The following is a 12857-nucleotide window of genomic DNA, read 5'->3' as shown; positions in this document are numbered from 1 at the left end:
TGTAAAAGGGGTCAACAAGTACAAATCCACGGTCCCCCACATCTCTACAGAGCATTTTAGCATTTTTCAGCTAATTGTTTTGTTTTATTTAACCTATAATTTATGCTTGGCTCAGTCTCACCACTCTCATTAGCATTGTTTCCAGCAGCAGAGATCTGCCTATTGTGCCTGGTAGAATTACCAATTGCGATTATATTTTCCTCTTTTTCATTAACAAAAACTCTTAATTTGTACTTGACACAGACTCAAGTGTCGAAGCAGTCTTCAAGGAAGGATGACACCAAGCTTATTGTGGAGACTGAACAACACCCAGAGCTCTATGACCAACACAATTCATTTTATAAAGATCTCAGAAAAAAAGAAAAGGCATGGGAAGCAGTTGCCACAGCTGTTGATGCAGAGGGTACGTTTATATGAGCTATATTTTTGTGATACACGACATGCAGTCTTACCCTCCCACTTATTGTATCCCTTTGTAGTAAATCTTTGAGACAAGATAAGACATTTTTATTGTCTAGCCTGTAAGTGGCTATACTTGGCTAATTAATAGCTGTTTTCTGCACTGAAATATTTAAAAGACCACTTCATTGTCATGACCGTATATGTTAAAGGGCCCCATTTTCACACCCCTTCCCCACCTTCTCAAAGCCAAGCACCATCCTTCACACTTGAAGGTTTGTCTAGGTCCCCTTTCCCTAAAATTGAGACCTACTTTTATGACTAAAATCATTTTTTTTTTTTGTTAAAATCAAAGTAATGGAATATTTCCAGCTGCTGAATGTTTCCATCTTTCAAACTAGTTTCCTTCACATTTACAAAAATTAGATCATCAGTAGAGGGTGACGTAATTTATTGAAGAGTAACTGTAATATTATTACTGAAATGTATTAGTAATTAGGTACACTACTAGTTACTAGAAAAAGTAACACTATTACTGAAATATTATTACTAGTAATGAGTTACTGCCCAACATTGCATATCACTGTAAGCAATAACAATTGGACATACAGTTCAAATGCAATTCTTTATTTAAAGCCTTCCGACACATTTTTACATGACATTAAAAACACACATTTAAGCTGGGCAACATTCAAATTAACTTCAAGGAAAAAGAAAAATGTGTCCAACATTTGTTGTTTTATAACATTGCCATAGGGAATCGCTCTTGGTGACTTCATTTACATTCACATTGTTGTGTGATAGCTGGATAATGACTCCTAGACCATTCTGTCCTGGCATGATACTTGGCCCTCAGGGAAGGTGAAACATGTGCTTAGCTTCTCCTGTACATTGTAGGGGTCACTGCTGCCCCTGTTTCCACCTATGTTCAGAACTGGTGGTAATGGGTCTCCTCTCTCCTCAGCCTCATCCAGCCACCTTTGGTGTTCAGATGGGTTTGTCAGGTAGTTATGGAGGATGCATGCTTGTCATGACCACAGAGACCACTTGTTCAGGTTTCAAGTTAATTTGTGTGTGTAGTACCCTCCATCGTGCTGACAGAGTGCCCAAAGCACTTCACCACCATCCTGGCGCGAGACAGTCTGCAATTAAAGACTCTCCTCCGACCCCTGGATGTTTGTACCGGGAAATGGCCTCATTAGATCGGTCTTCAAGGAGAATGCAGCATCCCCCACCACAGTGTATGGCATGGGACCGTGCCCTCCTGAGCCCAGTAAAGGGCTGTCTGCAGGCACATCCAGTGGTTTTGCCTCCATGCCTCTTCCAAGCAGAGAGTTGAAGTACACACCCCCACCACAACCAAAGTCCCCAACCTGGACAAATGTGAAACCAACCAGGGCAAGAAGCACAATAGAGATGTTGTAGTTGAAAGTAAAGGCTTCCTGATTTTTTTGGTGCTACAGTAGTGAGATGTTTCCCATCTATGGCACCTATGCAGTTTGGGAAGTTCCATTTTGACCGGAACTGTGAGAAAAGCTATCTTCATCTGACCTACGGAACTGAGTAAGCTGTCATCTACCTCTTGATTACTCTATACGCCATGTGGATCCAATTAGAAACAGCGCTCCTATCAAGTCAAAATTGCAGAGCAAGGATTGAGAAGCTTTCCCCTGTTGCCAGGAACCCAAAAGACAAAAAAGAAAAAAATATTTTACAAATTTTTATTATATTTTACTAAAAAGCAAGACTACCAGCGGGTGTCAGTCCTGCACAGAGGGACACTCCCACTCCTCCATTACCATCTCCACTGGCATCGCAAAGGTCTTCAACTCCTACCCCACTGTTGACATAACAGAGTTCCAACACTCTGATAGCAGAATCATGATCACCAACACCAAGACCGACACAGGACAACAGGTCAAGGACATCCTCTGCAATCACTTCCCACAACACCTGCACCACCACATGTCCCCATGCCAGGTGAAGACAACAACAGGGGCCATTTTTCATCACTACCCCCACGAGTTGGCCCAAGACAAAGCACACCACAGCAGACTCACACACCCACATGGTTTTGCACATATCCATCCACAGCATATTACCAGCAAGGCCAGGGCCATAAACAGAAACCTCCTCCCCCAAATGCAAACACACAGCAACAGTTGACACAGAGGCTATTTATGGACCATTTTGGACCCATCGATACCAGTTTGAATACAGTTATTACTACTGGCCATCCAGCCACACACCCTCAGTTATTATTTTCAATACGTTGTACGTAGGTTCTTTTTTTGTCAGATTTTACAGGCTTCAATTAGTAGTACGTTTTTCTGTGCGTGAAGGCTACTAATGTTTATGTAAAGACCTGTTTAGAGAATTTAAAGACTTTGTATAGTGTATTTATTTTGTATTTCCTACGTCTAGAAACTACAATGTCTACTTCACTCTGATCTTCCACAATAAATGCTCTTTAAATGTAAAATAATTATAGTTACGTCAGTGTAACAGCAAGCTGCCGCCCGGTCAGGTCTGTTCCAACAAGGGACAGAAGATGATCTGCAGTCATTCTGAAATATTTCAGGTGCGCAGCTTTGCAGCCAGATGGTGGAAAGCTCCAAGTTGCCTCCTCCTTTGATTAACCAATGTTCTTCACCTTTTTCTCCTTTTTTCCCTTCTGTGCAAGAAATAAAGCGTAATAGTTTTCCTGTCTACCACCCGCACTAAAAGAATTGAAATGATTACTGGATTACTGAGTTATCGTAAATATTTTTAATTAAACAACTAACAGAGTATGCTACACTTCCTATATGCTGAATAAAATTGTCGGGAGACACAGTGAAAAGTCAAAAGCACAGCAAAGCAGCTTCTGTTGTGATTCAAGCACACAATGAACCAAACTAGCTGCTTATATTGTTGCTTTGGTGCCTATAATGTCAATAAAGGTCCAGATTGTCAATTTGGTAGAAACCTGTGAAGACGGATTACTGTATGTGTACTGTGGGTTTTTATTTTTTAATGTGTATATGGCATTAAAAATTAAATAACATGAACATTTTAATTTTTCATGGACATTATACAAGGTAAACTGTAAGTGGACACATAGGGCTGGCAGCAGTGTGCCAGACAGAGCAGTTCAGCGCCATAGACACCACATGCTGCTCAGGTGGCCTATGTGGAAAAAAACAAAAACAGCTGAAAGGCGAAATTTCTCCTTCAAGAGTTGGTGGGAAGCAATACAGGGCTAAAAGGAGAGACATTTATCAGGTGGCTAGAAACAAACTTCTGTGTCTGCTAGATGTGTGATTAGGTTGCTTCCTGTTGATCAGGAAGGTTTTGATCCAGATGGGGCGGGGTAACAGCAAGACAGTCAGGGAGGATGGTATGAAAAGCTGAACTGAAGTCCACAAACAGCCCTGACATATGTGCTGGGCGTGTCCAGGTGCGATAGTATGTGGTCGAAGCTGAGGTTAACAGCATTGTCCACAGAGTGGTGGCTCTGTAGGCGAACTGTAAGGGGTCCAATAAAGGGTCTGTGATTGGTTTGAGAAAGTGTTTCAAAGCACTTAACGACTACAGATTCAGAGCAACGGGTCTAGTCATTCATGCATAATTCTGTCCTTCTTCCTACCCTCAGTGTTTGATAGGGGACCTTTCAAACCTGGTGTAAAATGTGCCAGACAGGGGGATGGGGTTGATTGAACTGAATGTGACCACTAACAGAGAGGAAATTATTCCATCTAAATTTCTAAATGGAGGATGCTGGGTAATATTTCTTAAGAAATATTACCCAGCATCCACAACCCATATTTATCATTGCTATAATGGTATACAAATTGCTGTGATTCTAAACCCTGTTATTTTTGAAATTTCTGATCTGATTGAGGCACTACGGCATTCATTTCCTCCATTCAAACCCAATCCAGTGGTCTTTAAAGTCAAAAGGAACTGATTGGACTGGAGAAAAGTGCAAGGCAGAGGACAAAATGTGTGCAAGGCATTGGCCCAGTCACCACGGAGTTCAGTGGCTTCTGAAAAAGTCAATTACCTGAATTAGACCATGACCACACTAAGTGCAGTGTGTAACATTTAGGAGGTTATATTAGCAGAAATGGAATATAATATTCATTCATTATTTTCATTAGTATATAATCACCTGAAAAAATCATTTAGGGCTGCCCTGTAATAGTTACCTTAATTGTTAGACTCTGAGAAGAGGCTTAGTCGATCCACTTTTCATTAGTCGCAACAAAAACAACTCCATTTGGGCGCTGCGCCTTGTCACTGGGACAGCCACGTAGCTCACATGCTCTCGATGTGAACGCTGCAAACATGGGTGACAGACACCACGCGCTGCTCAGGAGGCCTATATGAACAGGGTGTTACTGGTGCACTGTTGCATATGCTAACAATACTGGCTGCTGCCACCAGCTAGTTAGCGGTCCTATGAGCTGACTATACCCAAAATGGTAACGTTAAGTAATGTTAACGTTATACATCATCCATCGTATCGATATGTTTGAACAACGCGACTGTGTGACGTTATATTGTGTTGGAATAAATGAATTAAATGTTCAGTCTCCTTGCTGGCTGTTCTGATACATTCAGATTCATTACTGCTTTTAAAATATATTTAATATTACAGTTTTAAATTATTAAATATAAACGTGCCACAACTAGTTGACTATTGGCCTTATTTTATGACTACCAGTCAACTAGGAAACTATTTTGTTGGGGGCAGCGCTGGAATCGTTTGAGCAAAATGAGAACATTTCATGTGCAGTCTAACAGTTAAGTAACCCCCCATTTTTTCCCAGGCCTTGGTCCATGTTCAGAAGCGAAAACTCTGTCTCCCCAGGCTCTCTGTTATCACTTATTTAGTGTGTCAATATACAATCAATGTACGATCACACAGTGCAGGCACTCCACTCACTTAAAATAGTGAATTGATTGAGAGTTGCAGTGACTAGGCAGCAGCAGGAACTGCAGCCTTGGTTACTCTGTTGCATTTCAAAAATCACTATTTTATTCTCAGGTACTCACCACAATAGGGACAAAGAAAAACATTTCATCTGATTTAATGTCCATGTTCAGTACATAATGAGACATTCATGTGGAGAAAGAAAAGGAAGGACAGGATTTTTAAAAATGACCACAGTCACAGCCACACATAGCAGCGAATGTTTTGCACATACACACAATATTAACCTGTCATGTTGGCATCATTGTTTCCTACAGACATATTTTAGCAACACACACATATAATAGTCACTTACATATGTATAGTATTATTAGAAATGTAAGCCAATGATACATATATATTTTTTGCAATATAGTAATACACAGGTTAACCTAGTCTAGCATCCTAGGAATTATTGGACAGTTCTGCACATCACACTTCCTCTGTTGGCATTGAACGATGGCATTAGACATCATGGTATTTCCTTTTTTTGTTGCCTTACCCTACCCATACCTTATTTAATTGCCATAATAATGATCTTTCTCTTATCTTAACAGATAATTTGCAATGATATCGCAGGAAGCAAGAATATAAAAAATGCTGGAATTAAACGTAATCTGAGGTTTTGCTGAATAGTATAATACTGAGGTTCTTGTTGGGGTTGTGTTGATTTAATGATCTCTAAGAGTTTAGAAGACAAGACTGTCAACAACAGCATCAGTTGTTTCAGCAAAAGCCACAAAACGACATATGATTACGTTCAACTCAGAAACCCATCACAAAATCAACATGAAAGACACTTTACATTTTAACACTGACAATATGGCAGCTTAAAAAGAGCAGCTTAAAACTATACTTTTATTGTCTTTCATTTTTTATTTTACAGGGATCAGTGGCAGTTTTTAAAAGCACAGACAAATGAAAACACTTGTGTCTTTCTAAAGGGTAATTACAGATGGCGCTCTTGTTTCATTTGGAGGACTTATTGTGTAAAATGCTCAGTCTATTCAACCACACTATCCTGTGAGTACTTCATTTTGTTTGCTGCCAATCACCGTTAAGCAGAAAATACTGGAGGACAAGATTTGACCGATTTAAATTGTTTTGACTGCAGAAAAAAATGTGGAGAAGAAAGCGTTTTTCAACATCTTATTTTCGAGTTTTTGTTTTATTCAAATTGAGGTTGCACACTCTATTTGAAGCCTTTTGAGCCTTTGATTGTAATTAAAAAAAAACATGCATGTAAAATCAACCCCGTCCACAAAGTACGTTGACACCAGCAAGTTGGAAAGTCTGGCATCATACTATGCTTAACTTGTTCAAAGCTATTACATCTAGTGTGGTTGGAATCTTGTTGCTGATGCAAATAGTATTTTCAGATATAGTGAACAAAAATGGCCTCAGGTTCCCTCTGGGCTTAGACAGCCTGCTTACTATTAAATTCCGGGAAAGCAATGTGATGGAGACCTGGAAAGGCCAGAGTCGTTTTAATTGACTTTGTCTCCACAGTTAATAAGGTAAGAGAGTAAAGGATAGACAGCAACAGCTATTAGTGACACTGCTGGACACAGACTAACATATAGAGTTCCTCTTGGCTCAATAAAGTATCTGAGTTATCTCTGTTTGTCAGTAGGTCATGATGGGTGAACGAAAAAAATTTCGGAAGCTGGTAAACTTCTCTCTCACTTTATTATATAAATATCTGTCACTGCTAATAATCTACAAGTGTAATGCAAGGACTTTATTCTGTAATTTCCTACCGAAGTGATTTCGCAGCTAATAAGAGAGGAAATTCATCCCTGGGTGCCGTTAATCTCCAAGCAAATTCCTTTAATTGTAATGCAAATTGACTTTATTTGTACAACATTATAGTAAATCCTTGGTAAATGGCACTAATGCTGTTAGATGATCTACATACTTACAAGCACGAGCGTTGCGTTGCAGAGTTGTTTATTCCATAAAAAAAATCCAGGTCATGGACACTTCACTGACAGATTTTTCATGTTTCTCTTCTCATTTTCGCTTAGAGAAGCTGAAATTGTCCATGTATTGTCAGGACTATGCTGTTTTTAAATCCAACTCAATTAAAACAGTTTGACCTTCACTTTCACAGGTTTTTATTTTCTTAAATAAATATGAGAGAGCTGCTGATGCCAGAATTGTGGATAATATAATATGATTGTTCAGTGTCTAATCACATGAAAAGGCAAATGGATGACAGGGACCTGAAGTCCATAGTCCATAAATCTGCACATACATTTGCCCCCACTGTGTTCCTGTGACCACCTAAACCCCCATTGACTTGCATCAGTGTAAATCAACCCTGGGAGTAAATGTGCTGAGTCCGTCCGGGGCTCCTCATAGTTATCAGCAGGAAAATTACAGGCATCTGACCGCAAAGAGACACAATGAGCACGACAGTGAAAACAAATTGGTACTCTGGGGAGCTCTGATGCCTCCTTTTTCCTACCGAGTTTGGTGAGGACGACATAATAAAATACTTGCTGCGATGATGTATGTTGGAACTGTACACAATAAGACAGCCATCAGTATGCATGTTAAACCCGTGTGGAGAAACCATGCTGAGCTGGTTATGTCTGATATTGTGTGGTTAAGAACATGCAAAGGTCAAGCTGATATGCATCATGCTAATATAAATCCTTATGTTGAGCCTGTTTACAACATGAGTAAAACATCTTGTTTCTATTCCCTGTTGATTTCATGGGTTGTTCTCTACTTGTATTCATTATCCCCTAGGGACATTGAATGGCATTATACACTGTATGGTGCGTTTAAGCACACAGACAGATGTGCTGCATTCACAAGTCGTTCCCACCCCCAACAACCATCAATTTTTCATTCTTTTGTTTGTTTAGCAACGTCTGTGAATGTTTTTTTGTGAATTAACCAGCCTGCAGTTAAGACACGTTACATCTCAAGGCTATAATAAAATACTAATATGACTTATGACTTTTATTTTAAAAGACCACAGGGTCTGAAATGGGTCCCAGAGTAACTGGCATTAAAGCTAGTATGACATATTGCCAATGCTTCCTAAATCCCAACTATGTAAAGGAGCTTAATGATAAATCCCCTGAGGCAGCACATTATCAGCCCACCAGTCAAACTATCTGAAAGCCTTAAAGCCACAAAAAAACAAACAAAAGCGTAGTTTAGTTAAGATGGTTTAAACATGGTACCAGAGAAGCACAGCAAATCTCACGCTCACCCTCACTCTCTGCAAAAGGTATGGGGACAGTTGATAAATGTAGTTTTCTCCACAGGAATTCTGTTTAATTTAGCCTTTATATGACAGACTATCAGATGAAGGCAGATGCTGTGTTGTTGGCATCATATACTGACATCCACAACCTCCATCTCTCTTTTATTGCCTCATTTGCATATCAAGGCCTCCTGTTTAGCACCTTTCTGTGTGTAAGTCAACACAGAAAATGAGAGAGTGATGTGTTATCGACCTTGAAATGTATCAGTGACTGGGAGGAGTAGAAATTGCTAAAAAGAGACTTCATATGGTGTTTTGTGTTCTTACTTTGACTTTACAAAATGGATATTTGCGTCGGAGAGGCTATTAAGTGCAATGGTTACAGCACATTAGCTGTGCACCTTTGCATTTAATGAAGGAAGCTGTTCTTTCTTAGTGTTCTTTGTAGCTTCACTCTGACTCTTTTAAGATGTCCTGCTAATGAGGAAGGGAATGCTTAATAAGGTAAAGAGCTACCATTTCTATACACAGAATATCCAGAGTGACCTCCAAAAACAAATCAAAGATTGATTTACTCTGTAACTGAGCAAGTACTCTGTAACCGAGCAAGTTCTGGGAAATGCACTAGATCTAGGGTTAGAAAAGAAGATTGATACAAAATTCCTGTTTATACACTAACCATGGCGCTAGGGCCAGGAGGCAGTTTCCTTAGCTTAGTAAAAAGACTGTAAGCAAGGGAAAACAGCTAGCATGACACAATGTCCCAGCATGTAACTGCGTTGTCACTTTTTACATTTCTGTTGTACGGTTTGGACAAACGTTTTTTAAAGCTTTGGACAGAGCCTGGTTGCTGTTAGTCCCTGCTTCCAGTCCTTGTACTAGGTTACGTTAATTGTCTCCTGGCTCTAGCTCTATATTTAACAGAAATTACGACAGTTGCATTGATCTTTTCATCGGTCTGCCAGAAAGAACCTACTTTTATTTCCCAAAATGTTGATATATTCCTTTAAGAAAAGTAAAAGAGAGACTGACAGAACAACTGAATAATTTAATAACTCAGAAGCTTCAGCAGATGCATACCCCCCCCCCCCAATAATTTTATTATTCTCACAAGAAAATAGATAAAGTGTCCAAACAAGAATAACAAAATCTGCATAAAGCTCTCTTGCAGCATTTAATTCTTGTCTGATGTTTTCATCCCTGGATTTTTCATTTCATATCCACAACACTCCCAAACCTTTTTACAAGAGAGACAGTGCATGGTTTGTTGTTCAGAATAGGAGACAGACAGAGATAGTTTATCAAATAAGTCACAAATATAGCTCAAGAGGGTCCATTGTCACTGATTGTTAACCAGTTGCCAGGCAAAGTTCAGTTTCAGTTGATAAATAACCCTGGTGTCTACTCAAGACGTGATGAAATGAAATATCAGGGACCATGTGTCTACATTATGCTCTCTGGAAGGAAAGACATTGAGAACAAAAAAAATCTGTTTCTTATTGCAGACTCTTAATCAAAACACATTAGAGATACAAGCTGGAGGAAGGTACCCTCATCTCAGCGCAGATCAAGGTCGATGTTGGCTCTTTCTCTCTTTTTGCCTCTTTCATCTGGAGCTTGTAGTACAGCTTGATATGAATATACATGCCCTTGAGTAGACATCCCTGCTGTGTCAAGGTTGATTATACAGTTGGGATTATTTGTAAAGAACATATTTTGTGCATACTTACAAGACTGATTCGAGTTGAGAGTAGAGAGCTTCTATTTACATTTTATTTTACGGCAAAAAAAACCCCAAAAGAAAACAAATCAATCTGACACACAAGGATTACATTTGACAAATGTTAAAGCAAAACTAAGAGTTCACAGACACACTAGCAGATCTGTGCCACTGTATTTGGGTACAGCAGGGCTTTGAGCTAAATGCTGACATGCCTACAATGCCAATTTACTGACGTTCAGCAGGTTTACTATGTTTACCATATAAGTTATGCATATTAGCATCCAAACATGAATAATAAGCTCAAAACATAAGTAGGCTACAGCTGAAACTGATGGAGTTTTCAAGGTGTTAGGTATTGGACAAATTGGACAAAGTTAAAGTCATTACAGTTCATCCCGAAGGAACCATGAACATCTGTACCAAATTCTATGGCAATCCATCAAATAGTTGTTGAGATATTTCAGGCTGGATCAAAGTGGTGGACTGACAGACATTGTCATTTGTAGATCATAGGATTCCTAACATGGCTAAAAAGTAGGGCTTAGTTAACCAACTTTTCATTAGTCGGATAGATGCAGAACAACAAAAACAATGTTGGGGAGCTGCGCCTTGTCACTGGAATGAAAGTATCAGAGGATTGTTGCATTGACCTTTTCTCTTGTAACACACAAAGTCACTAACTGTACACTAGCAAGTTAGCAGTCCTTTTAGCTGACTGTACCCTGACTGCGAGCTTGAAGCACTTGGGGAGGTTTTTTTTTACAACACTAGAATAGCAGGTTTTGACTGCTGTGAGGAGCAGGCCTTCAGGCCTGGGACCAAGGACCCAACGGGCAACGCTGCCAGGGAGGGGGCCAGAATGGGCACCAGAGCTGTGTGAGTGGGCACAGAGTCGGGCTCAGCAGCCTCCCATTGACCACAGCCAGGACCTAACACAGAGGTGTGAAGTGGGAGAAGAGCAGATTTGTAGCAAGTAAGTTATCAGTCAGGGACAGCCAGGCTAAAAAGCATCAGTGCCATTATGAGTAAGCATTTTAGAGATGCCTATATAGTCAGCATGTAACAGCAATGCACCAGATTTGTAAACTTTATCGGATAGTTATGGAAGGTTATGAAGGATGCTTTGTCATGCCACCCAAATGAATGCAAGGTTTTGAATTAGTGTATATGCATGAGTGGTAGTATTGGTGATAGGGGGGTCACTGGATGCTTTCAAGGATCATGGCCAGAAGATTGTGGCAGGTGATGCTACATTAACAGAAAAGATGAGCGAGGGAAAATAACAGTTGATGGATGAAGGTGAGAATAAAGAGAGCCTTTAGGCCTGGTTGAATATATTGCCTCTTCTAATTACCACCAATATCTGCCAATGGCCCATTCAACGTTTGTCACAGGTTCAGGGCGTTACTTAACCTTGCTAAGCCTAAGTAGAATGAGAGTGAAAATGATAATTTAGTGGTCATTACAGATGAGGATCTTGTGTTAATAGGTGCTAAATGATCATCTAGGAGGGAATAAATGAGTCTGAATGGCTGAGTGGGAGATGGCGGATGGAGGATATTAGTATCATTATTATTGGATAGTATGGTTGCTATTGGCATTTCTAGAATTAAAGTTATAGGGAGCTGTGAGGAGAAAATCCTCCATGCTGGCAAAGCTATAAGCTGTAATTAGGAAATGAATTAAAGTGCCCAACCAATGGATGGTTTTGTTATAAAGCCACAGAGAGGTGGAGGAAAAGTCACCCTGCCTATACTCTTGAATGTTTTTCTGTCGTTTAAAAACTCATGAAGTTGTTTTTAACTTTGGAGCCACTTTGTAACTATTAAAGATCCTGTTTGTCCTTCCTTTCAGTACTCACCTTGTCTTACTTAGTCATCTCTTGCATCTCATAGAATATTTCTCTTAGCTGTTTTTTTTGCTGTCTATGATATGAAAAACAAGAATGGAACGTGACACATGAATCAGTTGAGCCTAAACCGACAAGTATATTGAAATATCTGCCACTGCATTACATAATATTTTACATGGGAGGGTGGCTATATATACATGAACTAGAAACTGCTGTTGTTATGTATTGTTAATGTAAAGTGCACCCATCATTTCCACATTAAAATCCAGCAAAGGTTAATTAGCAGTTACTTCTGAGCACTTGCACATGTGCAGGTGCAAAGATAGTAGAATGCATTTGTCTACAGCGACACTAGACTGAGAATGAACACTGTTTTTATACAGTTAACTCAGCTGCCAAAAGTAGGTTTCATTTGATCCAAAAGTTTTTCTCCATCTGTTGTAATAAGTCTGACAAATGCAAAAATCCATCCATCCACCAGTATAGTGCAAATAATAGGTTATCTACAGTGGAATAAGCACAAATTAACTGATAGTTAACATCTATACATGTGAAAGTCAGAGATTACATATTTGTAATAGTAAATAGATTGCATTTATATAGCATTTTTCTAGTCCACCGACCACTCAATCCACTTTGCAACACATGCCAACATTCACCCATTTAAGCACAGGGATTTAGTACAGGGACCTGGTCGACCGCT

This window comes from Morone saxatilis, unplaced genomic scaffold (assembly GCF_004916995.1).
Source record: "Morone saxatilis isolate NCDOM2014 unplaced genomic scaffold, NCSU_SB_2.0 Contig2, whole genome shotgun sequence".
Lineage (NCBI taxonomy): Eukaryota > Metazoa > Chordata > Actinopteri > Moronidae > Morone > Morone saxatilis.
Note: the sequence above shows the minus strand (reverse complement) of the source record.